Source organism: Malus domestica, chromosome 05, assembly GCF_042453785.1.
Source record: "Malus domestica chromosome 05, GDT2T_hap1".
Lineage (NCBI taxonomy): Eukaryota > Viridiplantae > Streptophyta > Magnoliopsida > Rosales > Rosaceae > Malus > Malus domestica.
Window position 1 is genome coordinate 37029746 of NC_091665.1, and position 23320 is coordinate 37053065.

Sequence of the window (23320 nt, forward strand, 5' to 3'; positions counted from 1 at the left end):
TCAAAGCATTGACATTCTTGGTTGACATGAGTCCTAGGATCCGAAACAACATCAACCATACGAGATAAAAAAGAAGAAGGGGCACTGCCACCTTTTCCATCATGCTTATGGAACATGCCATACAACTTGCAAGGAATCGATGAATGATGGAAGAGGGCAAGGATGTACCTATTATGGATGAAGGTAAGGATGTATATGTGTGTGTGTGTGTCCGCGTGCGCGGGGGATTGTAATTGGACTTTTGATTCAAGGCCGTGTATATTGTTCATAAATGGTTGATTTTGGGCATCTTCAAATCAATAAAGGTTAGGCATTCATTCATATCTTGTGCTTTAACTCTTCACATGTTTTTGATGGCATGCTTTTTTACTTGGAATGAGAAAAGTCATGAACTCGGGAATGGAAATGGATTAATAAATCTAATCCTAGTGAGTTCAAGTAATGAGAAACTTATGAATACCGTGTGGTGGTAAACACAAAGAACTTCATGAATGAGAATAATTTCATGACGTTATTCTGTATAATACTTGCATCCATCCAAGCTGACGAATGAGTCCTTAAATATCACATAAATGCTAGATTTTGGAGATGTGGATGCTGTTGGAAATGTGCCCTAAAACCAATCATATGATGATACTTTACGGACATTTCAAATGTTAAACTAATCTAGTTTAACATATAAAGGGCAAAGATTATTGTTTGAGCCGTCTCATATAAATGTTATATGCTTAAACGATAAAGTCCAAGGAATATGTGATTGGGAGAATGCAATCTAATGAAGTTAGATTAATGAGACCATTCTTTCGTAGACACATCCTAAATGTTCCTGATCATAGGATTACTAATTGGGCATTGACAGTCCGTTAAGATCAGTACGTACTGTGTCTTCTCTCAGGGAGAGTGACTAGTCTCGAGTCATTGGTGTGTGTGACATCAAGACAAGTACGTAGGTGCTCAATAAGAGAATGAGTTCACTGAACGTGATCAACGAAGAGTTCTTATATTCCATGTCACATGAGAACTCATGGTTGGGATAATGCAAAGTAGTCCTTTGACCTGAGGCATCACAGTTGTCTTGTGGTTAAGTCCTTAATCTTTGATTATGTCTAATTCACCCCCTCGGGGTGTCACGGCATCGTTGGGGTTAAGCCACTTAGCTATGGAGACAAGTGAATGCGCAACAAGGGATCTCTAACCTTCAAACAGTTGAGGGAGAATACTCTATGATATGATTTGGAATCTCTGGCCAGAGTATGAATGAGATTGGGGAATGCGTTCCAAATCACATTCAAGGAAATCATATAAGCAAACGATTCACATTGGATAGTAGACATGAGTAAATAAACTATCATACCAAACAATGTGGTCAAGAGTATTAGATTAGAGAAGGACCGTATTGCATTTGTAATCCCGAACTGAATAGGTTCTCCACCTCTTCTGATTAGCTTGGGTAACCATGATATGCTGCTAGGTGTCACTCATGGTTTGTGGAAGCCCTAAACGTGTGTAATCACTAAAGGGAGAATTGAAAATAGTTTCAATTCACAATCGATGTAAAATGGTTTTAATCGCCCACTACCTCGCTAAAAGGAACCTAATGGATCGCACACCGTAAAAGGTAGAGATTGGAGATTAAACGGAAATGAGTAAGAATGATTAAATGGTTTAATCATTTATTTATGGCAAGGATTAATTAATATGTTAATTAATCAAACGAATAAGTTCGTTAAAGACTTCGGGATAGTTTTGGACCTTAAGGCCCAATGGGCTTCGAACGTCAAGCCCATTAACTTAAATTGTATGACAATTTAATGAATAAAGATTCATTAAAGCCCAAAAGCCCAAACATCCCTAAATGGCCGGCCATATTAGATGAATTAGGGTTTTGGTTGTTTAGGTTACTTAAAGAAGTGACTATATAAATGACTTTATAGCCAAAATTCATTAAGGAAAAATTAAGGGTTTATTTTGGGGGAAAATTGGTGAGAATTGTCTCTCCATTTTCTCTCTAAAGAGGCCAACACCTTGGAGGGTACATCTAGCAATCCTACTACTCCAAGGTCACTCATTTCTTCTACAATCAAACCTTGGTGAAGAGACTTAGAGGTTCCCTATTTTGGGAACTTGGAGAAACCTATTTTCCATCCAAATCCATGGATCTAAGAAGCAAGGAATGAAGGCCCTATCTCTTTGGGTGATTAGCCTTTGCTTATGCAAAGAGGAATCTACAAAGGTAATAATTTCAACTCACTTTGTTTTGAGATGATTATTGGTTCACCAATCTACTAGGCTTTGAATTTCATGGTAATGTTTTGTTTTTGAGTGCATGCAAGCATGATTCCGCCTTTTAATTGTTAATTGCATGCTATATGATATTGCTCAAATGAACATGTTTTTCAAAATAAATCCTTCAAGTGGTATCAGAGCCTAGGTCTAGTAGTTGGTGAATCCTTTTGGGTTTTGTAGTTCATAAGTTTATGATTTAAAAGTTGTAATTGTTACAAGCTTTATTCTTGCTTCTTTGAATGTAAATTTTGTTTGAAAATTTGCCATCTCAAATGTTGTAGATGTAGTTCATATGAGGATGAATATTGGAGCTAAAATTTGGTGCCATGATTTTAGGGATTTTCGGCCAAATCCAAAGGGTGATTTTTTGGGTTCATGTTTGTCTTGTTAAAATGGTTTTAAGGTGACTTTTGGAACCCCTAAGTACCCTAGGATGTTAGCCTCATTTTGAATGATAAAAATTTGAGTTTTATTGCATGTATTTATACCATATTTAGGGCCTCGTATATTTGGGCCTTGGGCCTTGTATTTGGGCCTCACACTAAAGCCCATACTTTGTAAAAGAGGAGGAGCCCCTTATTCTATAAAAGGGGACTCCTCCCCTCATTCTAGGGGAGGCAAAAGAACCAAGCCTAAGAAGGCTAAGAGAAGCTATCATTACATTCAGGAGAGACCTCACACCACTGAGGCTCTCCTCTCCCTTCTCTTCTTTCTCCTCCGGGGGACTTCCCCCAAACACTTGTATCCATACAATTACAGAGAAACAGAATCAACTACAGTGTGGACGTAGCCCAAACATTGGGGTGAACCACGATAAAATCCTTGTGTTATTTACATTACATGCAGATTCACGGTCGGATTTACGTTGTTCCAAGACATCCGATTTTGTGCATCAACATTTGGCGCCGTATGTGGGAATCGATACAAAAAACTATGTCGGTTCTCTTTCATTTTTTCATCAAATTTCACCACTGTGAATCTGCAAAATCTGCAAAAACCTATCAACAGAAAAGATCCAAATTCCAACACCTGTGCTCTTCCATCCCTCTCTGTTCTTGTAAAAGCAACATCCAAATTACAAAAAAACAACATCCAAAAGCTCCTGGAGAAAGATTAGGGGAAGTAACAGGCTTTTTCCGAGCTCTTCAATGGCTGTCGACGAGAACGTGGAGAGCCGCGGCAGCCAAGCGGTGCTGTCATCGCAGGCACAGCCATGCAGATTCAGGCAGAAGCTGGAGATCCACAACGAGGTACTCCGACGAATCCAAGCGTCCGCTTCGTTGACCCAAAACAAACCGAGTCCGCTTCTTTCCCATCGCCGGAACCCGCGATTCATTGCGGCCAGTCGTCGACCTCAGTTCAAGCTCTCTGTTAACCGGGTCGATCTCATTGGAGCTCGGGAAGCTCACCGGTCTTGAAGTGTTGAGAGCAGGAGGGAACCAGTCCTAGCGCATGGAAGCAGCTGCCCCAAAGTCTTCTCCGCCGGAGTCTGCCATCTCCATCAAGATCTCCGTCAAGTTTGCCATCTTCTCAGATTCTGTTGTAGGAACCCGCGATCTCCACTCTCTCTGCTCATCCTGCTCGCCTGAATTTTTTCCGGTGACTGCGACGGCGACGCCAAGTCGTCTTCGTCGTCGGATTGTTCCGCCTGCATATCCAGCACAGAAATGGGGGACTTGTCGTCCTCGAACGGTGTGGAGAGCAACGGCGCTGGACCGGCGGCGAGGAGGGAGATCTGTTGACAAAAATGGATACTTGTTGACGAAGGAGACGGAGATCTGTTGCTGCAGCAGAGCAATCGAGAGGAGCTGAAAGCCACCGGAGCTGAGCCTTTGACCGACGGGCGACACGTCCTTTGCATCCATGGCTGGGAAGTCGAGTCCCGCCCAGCAGCTGCCACCAGCGCCATCCATGCCACCTACCCCCGTCAGATTTAAAGCAGCAAGCCGACCCGAGTGGAGGAGAACCGGGTCCCAGCAGCAGCGATTCTCAATCGTAACTTTGCTAAATTGATCGCCCAGGTTGGTTCCTCCCTGTGTGAGTCACCTGAACGTATCAACCTGTTGAAGTCAGATTTTGTTGCAGCATCTGATAAAAATGCCGAGCTGGAGAAGCAGACTCACGAGTTGTAGATGGGCGAAATAGGAGGAAGACAGAGAGATAGATTTCTAAGGTTTTCGTCCGATGAAGTGGAGGCCACCTCGCTGTCAACCCCAACACCACCTCGCAGGAGTTCGCCAGTTGGATGACGTCGGACGACATTCCTCTACGCCGGGGTCGTGATGTCTCTACACCGGTCTTCGCCGGGATTTTGTCCGGCCTCACCTTGGGTTTGATGTCACTCAACCTCGCCGAGAAGAGGGAGAGCTGATCCCTGATATTTCTGAGCTTGAAGGTGGTGATGTGATGGGCAGTCCCAGAAAAGAGAAAGGCAGTGGCGGACAAAGCAAAAGGAAAAGAGAAAGAAAAGGGAAAGTAAAAGCAAAAGCAAGTCAGTGTGTCTGGAAGTGGAGAGATCAAAGAGGGAACAGAAAAGACAAAAGATCATGTCGTTGGGAGAATATTTCAGAAAGCAGAAAAGAGGAAAGCAAAAAGGATGCACATGGAGACACTGCCAAAACAAGGAATAAATACCCCACCCGAATGATGTAATTTATTTTTATTATCTTTCGGAGACATCTGTATAAACCCCATCAGAGGGTAATATATATAAACCCCATCAGAGGGTCAAAAAAAAAAAAAACAAAAAAAAAAAAACAAAAAAAACAAAAAAAAAAAACAAAAAAAAAAAAAAAAACAAAAAAAAAAAAAAAAAAAAAAAAAAACAAAAAAAAAAAACAAAAAAAAAAAAACAAAAAAAAAAACAAAGAAAAAAAAAAGGGAAAAGCCCAAAACAAATGGGCTGACATGTTGGGGAGGGCAAAGGCCCATAGGCCTGAAATAGCACCAACCAGGTCATCAAAAGTACGCCTAGTACTCCAAAATTATACATGAGCACTACTCATGTCATTCATACATAAACATTCATGAGCATCACTCATGACAATCATACATAAACATTCATGACCATCATTCATGTCAACATTCATGAGCATCACTCATGTTAACATTCATGAGCATCACTCATGACAACATCCATGAGCATCACTCATGTCAATCAACATAAACATTCATGAGCATCACTCATGTCAATCAGCTTCAAAAGCTTCATTTACAAAAGCTCCAGCTTCGAAAGCTTCATTTACAGAGCTCTAGCTTCAAAGCTTCACCTGCAAAGCTTCACCTACAAAGCTTCAGTGCAGGGTATACAAATACCGCCTTCGAACAACCGCCACTTCGGCCCATACATGGATTCAATTTGAAGTCTCCAGCCAACATACTCTATTGACTAAAGACTTGGGGGACTACATTATGTACCATATATTGGGCCTCAACTGGGTCTCATGAAAAATACTTGGGGGACTTAGCCCATCACTTATGTATTGAGGAGCGAGCCCTTATTTTATAAAAGGGACTCCCTCACCACCATTAGAGAGTATCGCCGCCAGCTGAGCAACCACCTCGCCACGAGCATCACTCCTAAATTTATGTATCGAGGAGCGAGCCCTTATTTTATAAAAGGGACTCCCTCACCTTCAAACGCCACAAGCCAAGCCAACCAAGGCAACATAAGCTACAAGCAAAGCGGCCTCACAACATGTGCTACTTCTAGTTAAGCATCATTTCAGATTGGGCACCGCCTCATATCGAGCATCAGTTCTAGACGACATTTAGTTACTTCGGCCCACACATGGACTGAATTTCAAGTCTCCAGCCAAAAGACTCTCTTGACTGAAGACTTGGGGGACTACTGTTTATACCATATTTAGGGCCTCGTATATTTGGGCCTTGGGCCTTGTATTTGGGCCTCACACTAAAGCCCATACTTTGTAAAAGAGGAGGAGCCCCTTATTCTATAAAAGGGGACTCCTCCCCTCATTCTAGGGGAGGCAAAAGAACCAAGCCTAAGAAGGCTAAGAGAAGCTATCATTACATTCAGGAGAGACCTCACACCACCGAGGCTCTCCTCTCCCTTCTCTTCTTTCTCCTCCGGGGGACTTCCCCCAAACACTTGTATCCATACAATTACAGAGAAACAGAATCAACTACAGTGTGGACGTAGCCCAAACATTGGGGTGAACCACGATAAAATCCTTGTGTTATTTACATTACATGCAGATTCACGGTCGGATTTACGTTGTTCCAAGACATCCGGTTTTGTGCATCAACAGCATGAAAACATTCATGGAGCTCTTATGGGTTTTCATGGATGTTCTTCATATGTTCTTGATGTTCTTGCCAAGAACACAAAGGTTTGTGTTTTGATTCAAAGTTTTGATTTATTTCATAAAGTTTATGATATATGTTTTTCAAATGATTTATGAAAGTATTTAAAGTGTTAAATATTTGTATAAATGATGATGGAAACATCAATCATCAAAACATATATTAATTTTATGAAAGTATTTAAAGTGTTAAATATTTGTATAAATGATGATGGAAACATCAATCATCAAAACATAAATTTTTTTTTTTATGAAAGGTGAAAGCACTACTTGATTGTTTTTTGACAAAACTAATAAATCAAAACACCCACCACTCCTTTTTATCCCTAAAAACCGGCCACCCTAATAAAATAGGGTATTTTTTGGGCTTTTATGCAATTACATAAAGTTTTGATACTTTTGTGTATTTGTACTTTGACCCGAAAGTTTACGTTTTGACGTTAAGGCCTAAAAACGCTAAAGGACAAATTGTTTTGCTCTTTTAATGAAGTTTTGAATTTATTTAAATTTTGGGTTCTAGTTGTATTTACATGAAGTAGTGACTTTTGTGTTTTTACAAAGTGACCCCAAAAGTTTATGTTTTCGCAATATGGCCCAAAAAGTTGTGGTTATTGCATGATGGCCCAAATAGGATGAGAACAAAATTGTTTTGTCTCTTTAAATGAGAATTGGATTTTCATTTTGTTTAGCTCCACTTAAATCAATTTTATGGATACAAAAACCAAATGAAAATGTTGCATTCAATTAATTAGTTAAAGCGTTAATTAATTAAAGGATGATTATGAACCTAAGCCTAATATAATTGAGCTATGTGAAAGGCGTTTCAAATTTGTTTGAACCATGGGAATGTGTAGATTAGATTTTGGTTGTAATTTGATTTGATCAAATGTTGTAAAAGGGCATAAGTCCTTCTTTACTTTAAGGTAATTTGTTTTATGCAAATGTTGTAATGAGCATAAGCTCATCCTTTACTTTGAAGTATTTCTTTCTTGCTTTATATGATATGCATGAAAATGAAGTAATTGGGTCCAACGCCCCTAAGACAACACGCCTTAATGTGATTAAACGCGTAACTAAAATCAATCTCCATCCCTAGACCGAGATTCAACACAAGGCTCGTGTTGAATCTAAACAAAGGTTCATAGTCATCCTAAGGCCCTAAGGCAACTATATAGTCCATCAAATGAATGCAAACCTTATGTTAGTAGTAACATATACTCTTGCTTTAAAAACCGTTTTTAAAAGCATAGTGGGAGTATTATGTACAACTAAAACAATCATATGGACCAATAGTTGTAATAGGACCAAATTGTTTTAATAGAGATTAAAATGTATATTGATATGTGATGAGACCTAAAACCCTCAACCAAACCAATATTAAGTTGATAAGCGGAGAGTGCTTAGAACACTCTTTCGTGGCCTTCCACCGTGGTAGGCTCCGATCGTTTGTGACTCGTACACCGGCTTCACCCTATAATGGGGGAGTACAAAGTGCGTGCTTACACTCAGGAGGAGTTCTATATACATACATGATGAAGTGAGGTAGGTAACGAGTTTAGCCAACATGATATAATTCTGAGGCTATGCTTGAACACCTACACGAACTAGGCATGGTGGGAATGACTTAACTAAGTACAATGACGCCAACATGATATAATTCTGAGGCATCATTTTCTAGAGGCCAAACTAGATGGGTACTTGCAAGAGGTTGTTGCAAATGAGTAAGCGTACTCTCTCATTATTATTAACGCTAGACAACATGATATAATTCTGAGGTGGGCTTGGTAGTAGTGAGTCTCCCATAACCTACTAAGAGTTTCATCCAAAACTCTCGAATTCCAATGAGGGATATGGAATTTGCCAAAAATAGTGGGTGGTGCTATTTTGATTTAAAGACCCGAATCAAATGGCTTAAAATCAATCAATCTATATTCGTTATGTATTTGTTTACCAATATATTTGCAAACGCTATCCAACACTTGACAAAACCGAATGTTTTAGTTTCCGGACTTGGTACTACAAAACCATAGATTGTCTTTAATGGCTTGTAAAAGTACCTAAGTAGTCTCATCCTCACAATCTTCCTATTGATAATGTATCATTAGAAGAATATGTTAGAAAAGGTCTATCATAGAGAGGACAACACTTTTAATGTCATAATTCTTCAATTACAAATTGATGTATGAAGAAATAAGAGTTGCTTTGAACAACCCTTAGTCAATACAAACACTTAGTGCTTATTTCTTTGTTAATTGAACAAAGAACTTGAGAAGTAAGCACAAGGGCATGGACACTTTATGTGCCATGATTCTTCACTTACAAATTGTTGTATGAAGAAATGAGAGTTGCCTTGTACAACTCTTGAAAGTTTGTAATTATGTTTAGAACATAATGGTTGGTTGACAAAAATAGTCCATTAACATGGACTTATGATGATTTTGAATCATTAAGTGTTGAAGTGTTAAACCACTTAACGAGACGGAAACTAGGCAAGGACTTCACCTTTGTTTCCCTATCCTAATGGTTCACTAAAGTTTATGGTAAACTATGTAGTGAACAATAACCACATACTCTCCAAATTGTTTGATGTGTATAACACAATTGAAAAAAGGTTTCAAGAGAGATAGTGGGAGTTTAGGGACCATGACTAATGTAGTCAAAGGTGAAAGTCAAATAAAGAAGATAAATAACTCCAAGGGAACAAACTTTCTTTATGAAATGATGGACATTGGAAGGGGTATTTGCAAGAAATGTCTTGCAAGTGTCAAGAACACACCTTTCGAAGGTGTTGTAAATTGTTCTTGAATAGTTCAAAACAGTTGGTTCTTCTACTTGAATGTATGATTCCGTATTAGTAACTATGTTTTACAAATCGTTGTAAAAGTGTGACTAATAAGAAGTAGAAGATATATGAGAGAAGAAAATGTGCTTCACATACGGAACGTGAATAAGATATAGATCTCTGCGAAAGCAGATAGTACTTACTTCCTCGTATGAACTACCAAAGAAATTGGATTATAGTAATCTAATTGATTGTCTCTATAGTAGAGATGATATGGTAGTGTTAACTGTTTAGAATATAATGATGCTTAAAACCCAAAAGGTTGCAAGGTAGTGACTAAATCCCAACTAAATTGTGATACCTCTAAAACATAAGTTACGAGTTGGTGAAACAAGGATGTTTTGGATCGTTAGATCCGGATCCAATACCTTCTTGTTAAAATTGTATAGAGGCGAAATGTTCGAATCTTTATTCTTTTGGAAAGAAGAAAGAATTACAAAGTTGTTGAGGTTAATTCACTTAGATGTTAGTGGCACTTGTCCACAACATAATACTACTCATGTTATATGACATTCACCGAAGATCACTCTCGGTTGGACTATAGTTTATTTTGAATAAACACAAGTCCGAATACTTTGCAAAAGGTTTCAAAGAATTCAAGAAATGTAAATAGATGAGTAAGATATCTAAAGTATTTACCTCCTTAGATTTGATCCAAGGAAAGGTAACACTTTAGATGAGTTTCCTTGAAAGATATCAAGGAAAATAGCATCATAAGATAATGTATTTCTCCATTAGGAGAAGAACGAACTTGAATAAGATTTAGTTCGTTAAATGTTATCTATTACCCATATATAGGATATATACTTCTAAAAACAATATGATTGTCGATGAGAAGATCTTCCAATATTTTCATGACTCCATAAGATGTAGTTGGAAAAGAAAGACAAATCTTAAGCATGTTAAAGATTTGGGGTTGTGTGCTAATAAGCAATATTTGTTTGATAACAATCTTGTAGGATATCCTTAAAATAACTTTTGGATATCGCTTCTATAAACCAACTAACAAATGTTGTTTTGTTGGGTAGTTCATTGTAATCCTACAATGTGATTTGCCTAAGAGCAAATGAACGAGAGATAGAACTCAAAGAATGGGTTCTTTGAGAGACAAGGAAGTAATCAACAAATATAACAACCTAGTTCCTATACCTCAAGCTCCAAGGTAGTCAATAAGGATTTATAAACCGTCTCAGTTGAATGGTTTTGAACTTTATGACTATGTCATAGAGTTGCACCTCTTAAATCGAAAGAAGTAAGAATGAAAATCCTTATACACTGAGTGCATATACGATATATACTCAAGGAAATGGTAAAGTACCATTTGACTCGAAATAATGAAACCTTCATAGCTAATTGGTAGCTTAAGGTGACTACAATCAAAGAAAATGGTTGACTTTGAAGAAACCATCTTTGAGATAGTCTTAGTTTCAATTAATTCGAAGATTGCTAGCTACAACTAAATGGTGATTCAATGTTTGGACATTATTAAGATAGTCTTGATAATATATGTCTAAAACTATGAATCACAAGACATGTAAGTTGTAGAGATCCATCCATCATGGATCTTAGCAAGCTAGTGGGAGCTATTTGCATCTTATGAGAAAAAGATCAAATCGTTTGATTGCTTATAAAGATGTAAATAAATCTTTTGTTTACTAGGTTTACAAAAGATTAGTGGGAGTTAATCATGTTCCTAAAATTTAAAATATATATGATATATTAATTTTGGAAATGAAATGAATTCTTCTTCGTTAAAGTTATGACTTTAAGCATTCTATAACGATAGAATGTATATGGGAGACATTGTCTATATACATGGGATGTAAATCTATAATGATAGATTTTAGGATATAATTGGATTATATCAATCCCTAATAATAGACAAGAGATGCTAGGAAGTTTCTCATATGATGATAAACTTCAATAAAAAGGACAACTCTAGTAAGACTAAGGAGTTGTTCTTCTCAAAGAGAGCGTACTCTTTGACTCCCAAAGAAATAATGCGTAAATAGAATCCTTTATGCATACGCAGAAAGGTGATTTATGTATTTCATATTGTATGAAAAACATTGATATGAGTTGTACCTAGAACGGTACAAGACGATATCAGTGCAATCCCAGGATCAGAACCATGGCAACTGTCAAGTGAGTCATTAAGTATTTAAGAAATACTAAAGGATAAATTCCTCAAAGATCGAGGAAGAATTAGAGTAACGTAATGGAAGCGTAAATGTATTAGATTATGAATCTAATCCATCATTAGATGTTTCTCCATTGTGAATGAAGAGATAAACAGATATCTCTTTATTATGACTAAAGAGATATTTGAATGGAAACATTAAAGTAATGACTTTAGTGTGTTCCATTATGAATGCAAAATATATTGCCATATAAGAAGTTTACAACAATGTTGTTTGGATGGGAAAGTTCATTTATGAACTCTCTATTCGATTCCAACCAGAAAGTGTATGACACTAATGGGGCGATAGCTCAAGCCTGGGAATCAAGGTCTCATCAAGATCCGAACACAAATGAGAGACTGAACCACATGATTGAGAATCATGTATAATGGTGACGTTGTTATTCTCAAACGTTGTTTCTATGGATAACATATAGATATCCATTGTCTAGGCCTACTTTTCAGCCATTTATGAAATGACTACAGAAGAGGTATCATCACTGATGACCAATGCTGATTGACTCTAGTGCAAGTGGGAGATTGTTGGAAATGTGCCCTAAAACCAATCATATGATGATACTTTACGGACATTTCAAATGTTAAACTAATCTAGTTTAACATATAAAGGGCAAAGATTATTGTTTGAGCCGTCTCATATAAATGTTATATGCTTAAACGATAAAGTCCAAGGAATATGTGATTGGGAGAATGCAATCTAATGAAGTTAGATTAATGAGACCATTCTTTCGTAGACACATCCTAAATGTTCCTGATCATAGGATTACTAATTGGGCATTGACAGTCCGTTAAGATCAGTACGTACTGTGTCTTCTCTCAGGGAGAGTGACTAGTCTCGAGTCATTGGTGTGTGTGACATCAAGACAAGTACGTAGGTGCTCAATAAGAGAATGAGTTCACTGAACGTGATCAACGAAGAGTTCTTATATTCCATGTCACATGAGAACTCATGGTTGGGATAATGCAAAGTAGTCCTTTGACCTGAGGCATCACAGTTGTCTTGTGGTTAAGTCCTTAATCTTTGATTATGTCTAATTCACCCCCTCGGGGTGTCACGGCATCGTTGGGGTTAAGCCACTTAGCTATGGAGACAAGTGAATGCGCAACAAGGGATCTCTAACCTTCAAACAGTTGAGGGAGAATACTCTATGATATGATTTGGAATCTCTGGCCAGAGTATGAATGAGATTGGGGAATGCGTTCCAAATCACATTCAAGGAAATCATATAAGCAAACGATTCACATTGGATAGTAGACATGAGTAAATAAACTATCATACCAAACAATGTGGTCAAGAGTATTAGATTAGAGAAGGACCGTATTGCATTTGTAATCCCGAACTGAATAGGTTCTCCACCTCTTCTGATTAGCTTGGGTAACCATGATATGCTGCTAGGTGTCACTCATGGTTTGTGGAAGCCCTAAACGTGTGTAATCACTAAAGGGAGAATTGAAAATAGTTTCAATTCACAATCGATGTAAAATGGTTTTAATCGCCCACTACCTCGCTAAAAGGAACCTAATGGATCGCACACCGTAAAAGGTAGAGATTGGAGATTAAACGGAAATGAGTAAGAATGATTAAATGGTTTAATCATTTATTTATGGCAAGGATTAATTAATATGTTAATTAATCAAACGAATAAGTTCGTTAAAGACTTCGGGATAGTTTTGGACCTTAAGGCCCAATGGGCTTCGAACGTCAAGCCCATTAACTTAAATTGTATGACAATTTAATGAATAAAGATTCATTAAAGCCCAAAAGCCCAAACATCCCTAAATGGCCGGCCATATTAGATGAATTAGGGTTTTGGTTGTTTAGGTTACTTAAAGAAGTGACTATATAAATGACTTTATAGCCAAAATTCATTAAGGAAAAATTAAGGGTTTATTTTGGGGGAAAATTGGTGAGAATTGTCTCTCCATTTTCTCTCTAAAGAGGCCAACACCTTGGAGGGTACATCTAGCAATCCTACTACTCCAAGGTCACTCATTTCTTCTACAATCAAACCTTGGTGAAGAGACTTAGAGGTTCCCTATTTTGGGAACTTGGAGAAACCTATTTTCCATCCAAATCCATGGATCTAAGAAGCAAGGAATGAAGGCCCTATCTCTTTGGGTGATTAGCCTTTGCTTATGCAAAGAGGAATCTACAAAGGTAATAATTTCAACTCACTTTGTTTTGAGATGATTATTGGTTCACCAATCTACTAGGCTTTGAATTTCATGGTAATGTTTTGTTTTTGAGTGCATGCAAGCATGATTCCGCCTTTTAATTGTTAATTGCATGCTATATGATGTTGCTCAAATGAACATGTTTTTCAAAATAAATCCTTCAGATGCAAATTTTCTCCTCCTCGATCTCGGACGATTTTGCACCTACAAAACAACTAGCACCTTAGGTTAAGGCCAAAAGCCTCACGCGCCCACGATGAATGGGGGGGCTTTGGCCGAAGAACCTCCGATGCCAAAGTTAGAATTTTAGAGAGAAATAGTGTTTAGAATATTTGGGATTTTTTGCAAGAGGTTTGGAATGAATTTTTGGTGAGAATAGGTGCCTATTTATAGGGGTAGGCCTTTCCCCATTTTGAATAATGGAAACCGGCCATAAGGTTTTTGTGGGGGTCAAATTCATGTTTAATTAGCCAATTTATTCTAATTAAATATGAAAAGAATAAATGGATGGTTATAAAAATGAATGACTATTTTAATAAGGAAAATGGGAAAGATGAGGATGTGAAAAGTGGGGGGCCGGTTTTGGCTATTAATTGGGTGATTTAATTGACTATTAAGGATGATTTTAGGAGATATGGTAGACATATATTATTTAGCTAATTGATTAGCTAAATAATGAAATAGAAAATACTAGGTCTTGGGAAATACCTTATAGGAAGGATTTTGATGAAAGAGGTTTTTAATTGTTACCTTTTTTGGGTACTTTTGACTTGATTGAAAGATGATTGCCCACTACTCGCGCGTAGGAATCCTGGTATGCCTCGAGGGTATTTTTGTCCTCTTTTGTCCAAAAGTCCACGTGTCGCCTAGTGAATATATTTGGCTCCACAAATGCCCCCACACCTGTTGGGCTGCTTGCAGAAAAGGGCAACAGGTGTAGAGATTTTCTTGCTTTAGGAAACTTAAGACTGCTTCCTATTTTGATGTTGATTCTCTCTTTAAATGGAAATTAGATCCTTCTAGGAAAAGGAAATAAATTTCTCTCAAAGCCTATTTAAGTCCACCTTAAGTGGGTTATTAAATCAACTTTGGAGAGCGATTTATTCTACCCTACAAGAGAGAGATAGCTTAGAGGATATTTGTTCCCCCTCCTCTAGCAATCTTCTACATCTTGCCCGTGCAAAGGACCGTCTTTCGTTGCTTTCTTCGTATTCTTCGTGCCGCACCAATGTAAGAAAAATTTAATTTTTCTTGCCTTATTCTTGGATAGTGCTATTGCGGGGTAGCCGTCAGGGTGGTGCGGCACGTCGGCTGGCAGGGGCCAGGAGCTGGCTCGGCATGGGTTGAGGAGATGTCTTGGCAGGGACCACTGCTTGGGTAGATTGGCTTGGCTTGAGCCAAGGGCAGCTTGTGCAACTGGGGTCGAGGATTGTGGCGTTGGGGCGCAGTGCTAGGCGAGCCGCATGGCTCATGTCCTTTGGGCTCTTGGACCTGACTCGGGCCAGGCTAGCGATTGAGAGAAATAAGAAGATTATGGGTTTCATGGGCTGCTGGAATGTTGGGCATGCATGCCTCCTGCCTGCTGGAATGCTGGGTTGAGCTCCCCTGCTGAGTACCATGAATGTCGTTGGCTGCTTAGTCCTCTTTGCTGAAAGAAAGGTGGGCTGCTCCAGAAAGAAGAGGTAAAGAGGATCAAGGCGGATGCATTGGCTCTTCTGATCGCTGTCGTGGAGCTTACTATGAATGAAGATGGAAAGAAGAGATCTTCCCCGCCTGCTCATGAGATGCCAGTTAAAAAAAAAACTAAAGACTTCTTCTTCTGCTCATGAGGGTCCGCTTACTACCGAGAGGTATGTGATTGACATGACTTCTTCCAATGGGAAGAAAAATAAGGCTGCTAGATCTGAGCATGTGGCGTCTTCCATGTTGAGAATGGCTAGTACAATTGTGGATAAGATTGCTCAGCGTAAAGGTTTTATCATGCCCCCAGTGCCGAAGTCTGTACCAGGACGTTCTTTGGGAGCCAAGTCCGGTTCACCTTTGTAGAGACTTGCTATTATGAAGAGTGGTAAGGTGGACTCTGCTGCTAAAGTGGCGCCAAAGCCTGCTCCCTTTGCTGCTGAGATTGATTCACCTTAGATTCAAGATCTTAAGCTTGCAATTTCTGAGCTTCTTTTTGTTGCTTATGCTAAGAAGGGAGTGGATGAGCTTCTCTATTTCTCCAGAAGACTTGCTTGCTTTTATTTTTAAGGTTTCCATTGGTGAAGTAGTTGGAAAAGTTAGTGCCCAGACTGGGGTAGCCGGGGGTGAAGCGCCGGATGATGCCGCTGCTAAGAGCGTTACGACTGTTGAAGGTGTGGCGACCGAGTAGTCGTGGGATGTCCAAGCTGCTGTAGTGTAGTATTTTAGGTAGCCTTTAGGATTTTCTTTGTTTTTCCTTGTAGCTCTTGTTTTGCTTGAACTCTTTCGGCCTTTGCTAGTTGTTTATAAACATGTTTTCCTTCGTTTTTCTTCATCTTCACTTCTTTTGTTCATGCCCTAACCTTTAGACTTGATAGACCAGTGGCAGGCATGCTACTTTTTTATAAGCAGACAAGCTCGCGTAGCCTATGCAGCCGTAGGTGTTGGAGTAGAACTTTGCAAAGTTGTTAGCCATAGGATTGGCAGCCGGATGCCTTACTTACAGAAGCAGACAAGTCCGCGTAACCACTAAGCTGTTAACCTTGACTTTCTTCAATTCCGTAGGTTGCGTAGCAAGTATCACAACACTCTAGGACTTGGTGTAGGTTGTTCCGCGCTTGGCAGAGGTGAAGCTTATCGACTACGTAGCATGTCGACAGTGGATAAAACTTCGTATATGCGCGCTAGCTTGTTTAACCTTTCACAAGAATGTGCGGTTGTATAAGTCTAGCGCGGCTTTACTGCTTGAAGGGCAAGCCGTAGGCAGTCTTCCAGAATCCGTAGGCTACCTTAGTGCACTCGGTAGCAGCTTTAGGATTCCAGGGCAGTCGTCTATCGGATGTACTGCGTAATGTGCCCTCTTCGTCTCTAGGGCCCGGTTCCCCACGGATTAGGCCAAGAGACCCAAAATCCTTTAGTTAGCTAAGCCTTGAAAAAGACCATTGCGGCTACTTCTAGGAATCCCGGCGCAAGCCATCGTGCATCTAGTTATACTAGGGCAGCCAGGCTCATCTACGTCTGGATATTCGGAGTGTAAAGTTTATCCTCCCGTCTTGGAGAGCTGACCCATATGGGTGTTGGGGAATTAGTTTACCCTATCGCACTGGAAAGCATGGTTGGTCCCTCGGGGGGCGCAATTCCTGCGATGGGTCCCTAAGAAGGGCGCAGTCTTCTTTTGAAGTGCCGGAGTGATCAGTTGTTGTAAGCATGCAGCCGAGCCAAGTTGTGATTACTTCTGAATTCCTCATTGAAAAACGAGTGAAACGAACGAGAACTTAGCTGTAAGGTAGGAACTGCATAACAATTGGATAGTCCTCGACTTGTGAGGTGGTGCCCGTCGAACTTCTTGAGTCTTCGGGCTTTGATGTAGTGGGAGGTCACACATGGTACTTCTTCAGATTGTAGGCGCTCCACTACTTTTCGATCTTTTTATCGTTTCATGGTAGCGGGGGTATAATTACTCTTGCCGCCTATTCTGCTGAGCTTGTACGGACCTTCCCAGATGAGATCCATCTTTTTGGATGTTTCGGCCTGCCTATTGCCTTGAGGATATCTCGGCATGGACATATGCTACTTGATGCCATATTTTTGGAAGAACTTCACCAAATCTTTGTCCACAAATTGCAGGCCGTTGTTGGTGACGATGGATTAAGGGATGCCAAATCAGTAAATGATGTTCCTCCATATGAAGCGCTCTATGTTCGTCTGAATCGTGGTCGTCATGGGCTCTGCTTCCATCTATTTGGTGAAGTAGTCGGTTGCCACGAACCACGGCTGCTCGCGAGCCTTTGTAGTTGGATGCGTCGTTGACATGCGAATGCCAAAAATCTCCATTGAGGGAATATGTGCGGCTAAAGTGTGCTCGACTGCCTTCGGGGCATCGTTGGGCCGAGTTGTTGCGTTCGTCAGAAAACTTTGCATCTGCCAGGGTCTACGCCTTTATCGTCGTCGGCTTGGATTCGGCGGAATAGTGCGTCATGATGATGACTGCAGGTAACTGTAGAATACAGGTAGTCGGGCCCCCATTTCTTCTCGCATGATGGTAGAGCTTATTGCTACTTTAGATACCGTCAAACATGTGAATAAGTCATCCGCTGCTTCTAGGGAGGTGATGTCGGGTACTTCTTCAAGTCCTTGAATGTGCATTGGCGAGCCTCATCCCAAAGTGCATACTTCTCTGCCAAAGCAAAAGAGTCTGCCAGAGTTAGATCTTCTTTCATGATCAATTTTCCGAATAGCGGGTGGTCTGCTGGAAGTCCTTTTTGGAAGGCTGCTCTAGCTATCGAGTCGTTGCATCCGACTATTTTTGCCTTCTCTACTTTGAACCTCCTCACATAGTCGCGAAGCGACTCCTTTGGGTTCTTCTTAACGTTGAACAAATGATCAGACTTCTTTTTTATCGAGCGATAGGATGAATATTCTTTGGCGAAAACCAAAGAAAGTTCGTAAAAATTCCGGATGGATTGTGGCGGCAGGGTGTAGAACCAATCTTGCGCTTCGCCTTGTAGAGTGGGGCGAATATCTTGCACATGAGATCATCGTTGTTTCGATAAAGGATCATTGCGCTTTGGTAACATTTTAAGTGTCTCTCCGGGTCTTCATCCCCTTTGAAAGATGTGAAATGTGGCATGCTGAACTCTCGTGGAGACTCTGCCTGCTCGATCTCGTCCGTGAAGGGTGACCTGCTTATGTTGGTCATGTTTCGTCGTAGTGCCTCGTCGGTGACCTCGTTGCGTTGGAAATCATGCAATCGCTTGGTCAAGAGTCTCTCTACTTCTTCCTGAATTTGCCTTTATTGGGGTAGTGGAGCTCTCGGCTGCCCTCAACCATGACTTGCTGGTCTAGGCTGCTCTTCCATGTGTTTGGCTCGTCTATGTCGCAGATGCAGTGCATGTGGTGCGTTCCTAGCAGGCGAGCGAGTTCTTCGCAGGCTGCTGGTTGAACTTGAGCTGGATTGAGTGACTGCTTCTCTCCGTCCGTCGTGCTGCCTACTCTGATGTGAGGTGGATGATGCTCCTTGTGGGCTTAGCCGCGAATGAACACTTTGTCCGGAAGGTTGCTCATGTTGACTATCGGAGTGTGACCCCAACCGTGAATGTATGCTCATCTGTGGGCCTAGTCGAGAGTACAAGCTCATCCGCGCGCTAAGACGGGAGTATACGCTATCTCGGGGGCCCAATCAGGAATGTACACTGCCTGAACGTTCGGCTCGTGGCTGGTCGAATGGCTGCTTGCCGGGACGCTGCTGGAAAGGTTCGTCTGCCCTTGTCCTACTTCAGGATACCTCGTCTGGGGCACGTTGGATCCCGATGCGTTGCAAAAGTTGATTCACCAAAGTTGTCTGTTGTGCAAGGGCGCTCGTTAACTCTATGACTTGTCGAGACAAGTGTTGTTCGCCATTTGGATTGGAAAAGCTTGGAATGAATGCACCTCGTTGGGCAGTGGAAGGGTGGTAGACTCCGAGCGTGAGATTTGAGTTGGGAAATGTCAAATCCGCGAAAAAATGTGGTGAGAATGCCCCCGGCTCGATGGTAGGTCCAGATGGTTGAGATAGTCTTGGGTCGACTTGGGCTGCTTGGAAAGCCATTGGAGCAGGATGGGCCGTGAGAGTAGGCTGCTCATCGGGAGCAGGTTGGGTCACGAGAGCAGGCTACTCGGCAGGAGCAGGTTGGGCCGCGGGAGTGAGCTGCTCGACGGAAGCAGGCTGGACCACGGGAGTGGGCTGCTCGTCGAGAGCAGGTTGGGTCACGAGAGCAGGATGCTTGGCAGGAGCAGGCTGGGCCAAGGGAGTGGGCTGCTCGACGGAAGCAGGCTGGACCACAGGAGTGGGCTGCTCGACGAAAGCAAGCTAGACCACGAAGTGGGCTGCTCGTTGGGAGCAGGCTGCTTGGCAGGAGCAGGCTGGGCCACGGGAGTGGGCTGCTCGACGGAAGCAGGCTGCTCAACGCGCGGTGCATGTGAATGCGAGGCTTGGGCTTGGGTCCACGTAAACTTGGATGGCACGGCTTGGGTCGTGGTCTTGGTACCGTGAGCCTTGGATGGCACGGCTCGGGCCGTGGTGAAAGCTCCATGGACCTCGCCACAAATGGCTACCGAAGTAGCCACCGCGGTGGTTCCCATGGTGGCCGTGATGAAGGCACCATGGACCTCGCCGTGGGTGGCTATCGAGGTAGCCACCACGGTGGTTCCCATGGTGGAAACTCGTGGTGGTGATGCCGCTCCCCTTATTGTCGCATTTTGCCTCACGGATCTCCGCACTCCCATTTCTTGAACACTAGAATTTTCACTTATAGAATTTTCTAAATTTCTAGCCATTATATTTTGCTTATACGTTTTATCAAAGAACCTTTGCAAGTAAAAAATTCTAATAATAAGAACGTATGAAAAATATTCAAATGGACTAGAAAATAAAGACAAAAACCTTTTTTGTGCGAGAGTCTTCTACGAGTATGGATTTCAACTCTCAATGAAAGCACCAATTTGTGGATGCAAATTTTCTCCTCCTCAATCTCGAACGATTTTGCACCTACAAAACAACTAGCACCTTAGGTTAAGGCCAAAAGCCTCACGCACCCACGATGAATGGGGGGGCTTTGGCCGAAGAACCTCCGATGCCAAAGTTAGAATTTTAGAGAGAAATAGTGTTTAGAATATTTGGGATTTTTTGCAAGAGGTTTGGAATGAATTTTTGGTGAGAATAGGTGCCTATTTATAGGGGTAGGCCTTTCCCCATTTTGAATAATGGGAACCGGCCATAAGGTTTTTGTGGGGGTCAAATTCATGTTTAATTAGCCAATTTATTCTAATTAAATATGAAAAGAATAAATGGATGGTTATAAAAATGAATGACTATTTTAATAAGGAAAATGGGAAAGATGAGGATGTGAAAAGTGGGGGGCCGGTTTTGGCTATTAATTGGGTGATTTAATTGACTATTAAGGATGATTTTAGGAGATATGGTAGACATATATTATTTAGCTAATTGATTAGCTAAATAATGAAATAGAAAATACTAGGTCTTGGGAAATACCTTATAGGAAGGATTTTGATGAAAGAGGTTTTTAATTGTTACATTTTTTAGGTACTTTTGACTTGATTGAAAGATGATTGCCCACTGCTCGCGCGTAGGAATCCTGGTATGCCTCGAGGGTATTTTTGTCCTCTTTTGTCCAAAAGTCCACGTGTCGCCTAGTGAATATATTTGGCTCCACAGGAGAGACCATGAAAACTTAAGCGTGATTTGTGATGATCAATAAAGGTGTGCATCCCAATTTGATTTGTGAATCTCATTTTTAATTATCCCTCAGGTGTATGTATATATATACACACACATTCACAAAAGGGAGAACTGAAAGACATCCTCCTTGCCTCCAATATTCTTAAAGGTTTTTGTTTGTCAAATTAAAAGAATCAAAACACACAATGTCGGCAGTATCAGATATAATTACATGGTTCACTAGTCTCATATTGTTAGAGATGACTCTGATACGTGTAGTCAAGTTTGGTGATCGGTCAACTGACCCTGTGGTTAAGGTGTTGATGATGGGATTAGATGATTTCTTTTGCTCACATAAGGACGTTGTCGTGAAGACCATTTTAGCAACTGAGGGATTTGTGTTTTTCGTTACAACGATTGTGAAAGCTATGATCCATGGGGTTGACAACAGGATGGTTTATGACAACCTTATTATACTTATGCTCTTAGGTAATCTTTTCATTTTTCTTATAAGGAACTTTCAGAACTATAGTTTACCAAACACTTACCAGTTTTTTTTCGCAACTGTTTATTTTCACAACATAGCAAAAACCGTTTTGAAAAAAAAAATTGCAATCCAAACTAGCCCTTAATTGGATGAGCTGACGTGCATGCATACATTTTGTATGGAGTCAACTCTTGATTTTTTGTTATCAGTGACATTTTCTGAGGTTTATAGTTTATTCTGCTAATAATTAGACATCATTAAATTTCCTCAACTGGTTATACTTATCCCTTACCCTTAAGTTTTCGAATTGCAGGACTTGTAGCAGCCCTCTATATTTTGTTGGAGAAAAACTATTTGCGCTTTGCAGCCTATCGAAAGAGAAGCCAAGTTGGAACAAGATAACGCATGCTACATTATTGCACACAATACTCACAGAAGAATAATCATTTGTTAATTACATTTGAGTTAGAGACGATGTTTTTGAGGGAAATCTCGGAATAAAATAAAAAATTGGATGTTCTAATTGAGTAAAATTACAATTAGTAATGTCAAATCCATAATTCGTGTTACTCATATTAATTATTGTTCTCAGCAAAAGGGGTTCCTTATTTCGTATGCCTACTTTACCTCATGAGGAGGGTAGGGTGGGGGTAGTAGGTGTGTGGGGGGTTGAGGCAAATAATAACTCATATAAATGCTAATTCCACGACAGTTAGTTTGGCCATGCAAACTACACATATATGGATTCCAAAGGAAAGGGACATGGAAGAGAAGGAAGCCGGAGAAGTTCGATACCGGGGTATGCGGAGGCAAGCTCAAATTCGCAACTCAAAAAGGCATGACATGAGTGTTTGGCTTGGGACTTTTAACACAGCCGAAGAGGCAGTTAGAACTTATGGTAGAGCCTGGATTTCACTATTGTAATCTACGTATTTTGTATCCGCTGGATTTTATAGTATTTTCACGAATTTAAATTAATTTTAGATTTTAATTACTTAATTACAAAGTTTGAATTTTTGAAAATAATTTTTAAATCCGTAGACCTTCGGGGGTCACTATTAATATTTTTGAATTAAGCTCAACCCCACGAGCACGTAGGCGAAGACCATTTGTGAATCGGGACGAGAAAGGAAACATTAAGGACATTTGAAGTTCCTTTAAAAAAAGAAAAATGAGAGCTGCTAGATGGCAGCAAGAGAGAAGGACAAAAAAGAGAGGTAGCGGGAGGGACAAAAAAAAAAGGGGAGGAGGATGGTCCAAGGGGAAGGAGGAGAAAAGAAAGAAAAGGAGGAAGAAGGAGAGGGTGATGCCCAATCGGGGAGAAAGGAAAGAGAGAGTGACCAATCAGAAGAGGGAAAAATGAGGGGAAATGAGGGAGATGAGATACACCGGATCCCTTTACCCGGTTTTCCATTTCGACCCAACCCAACGGCGCCATTGATTCCGATGCATTTTTCAGTGGTTCTCCGGAAAATTAAGATCTTCATCACTTGGAATCATCCTAGGATCATTCCCTCTACTCTTCTCATACAAAAACCTAAGCCAATTTGGCTCTAATTCGTGGAATTCGAACCGAGAGTCCAAAGGGTGCACTGTGGCGATCTGCCCATTT

The 23320-nt window shown here is 40.7% G+C and overlaps 1 long non-coding RNA gene across 1 annotated transcript; it reads left to right on the forward strand.

The window, feature by feature from the left end:
* The first annotated feature begins 61 nt into the window (after positions 1-61).
* LOC139195971 (uncharacterized) lies at positions 62-22254 on the forward strand. Its single transcript, XR_011581058.1, has 2 exons — positions 62-183; positions 22022-22254. It is a non-coding gene; the product is annotated as an uncharacterized lncRNA (long non-coding RNA).
* Positions 22255-23320: the final 1066 nt, after the last annotated feature.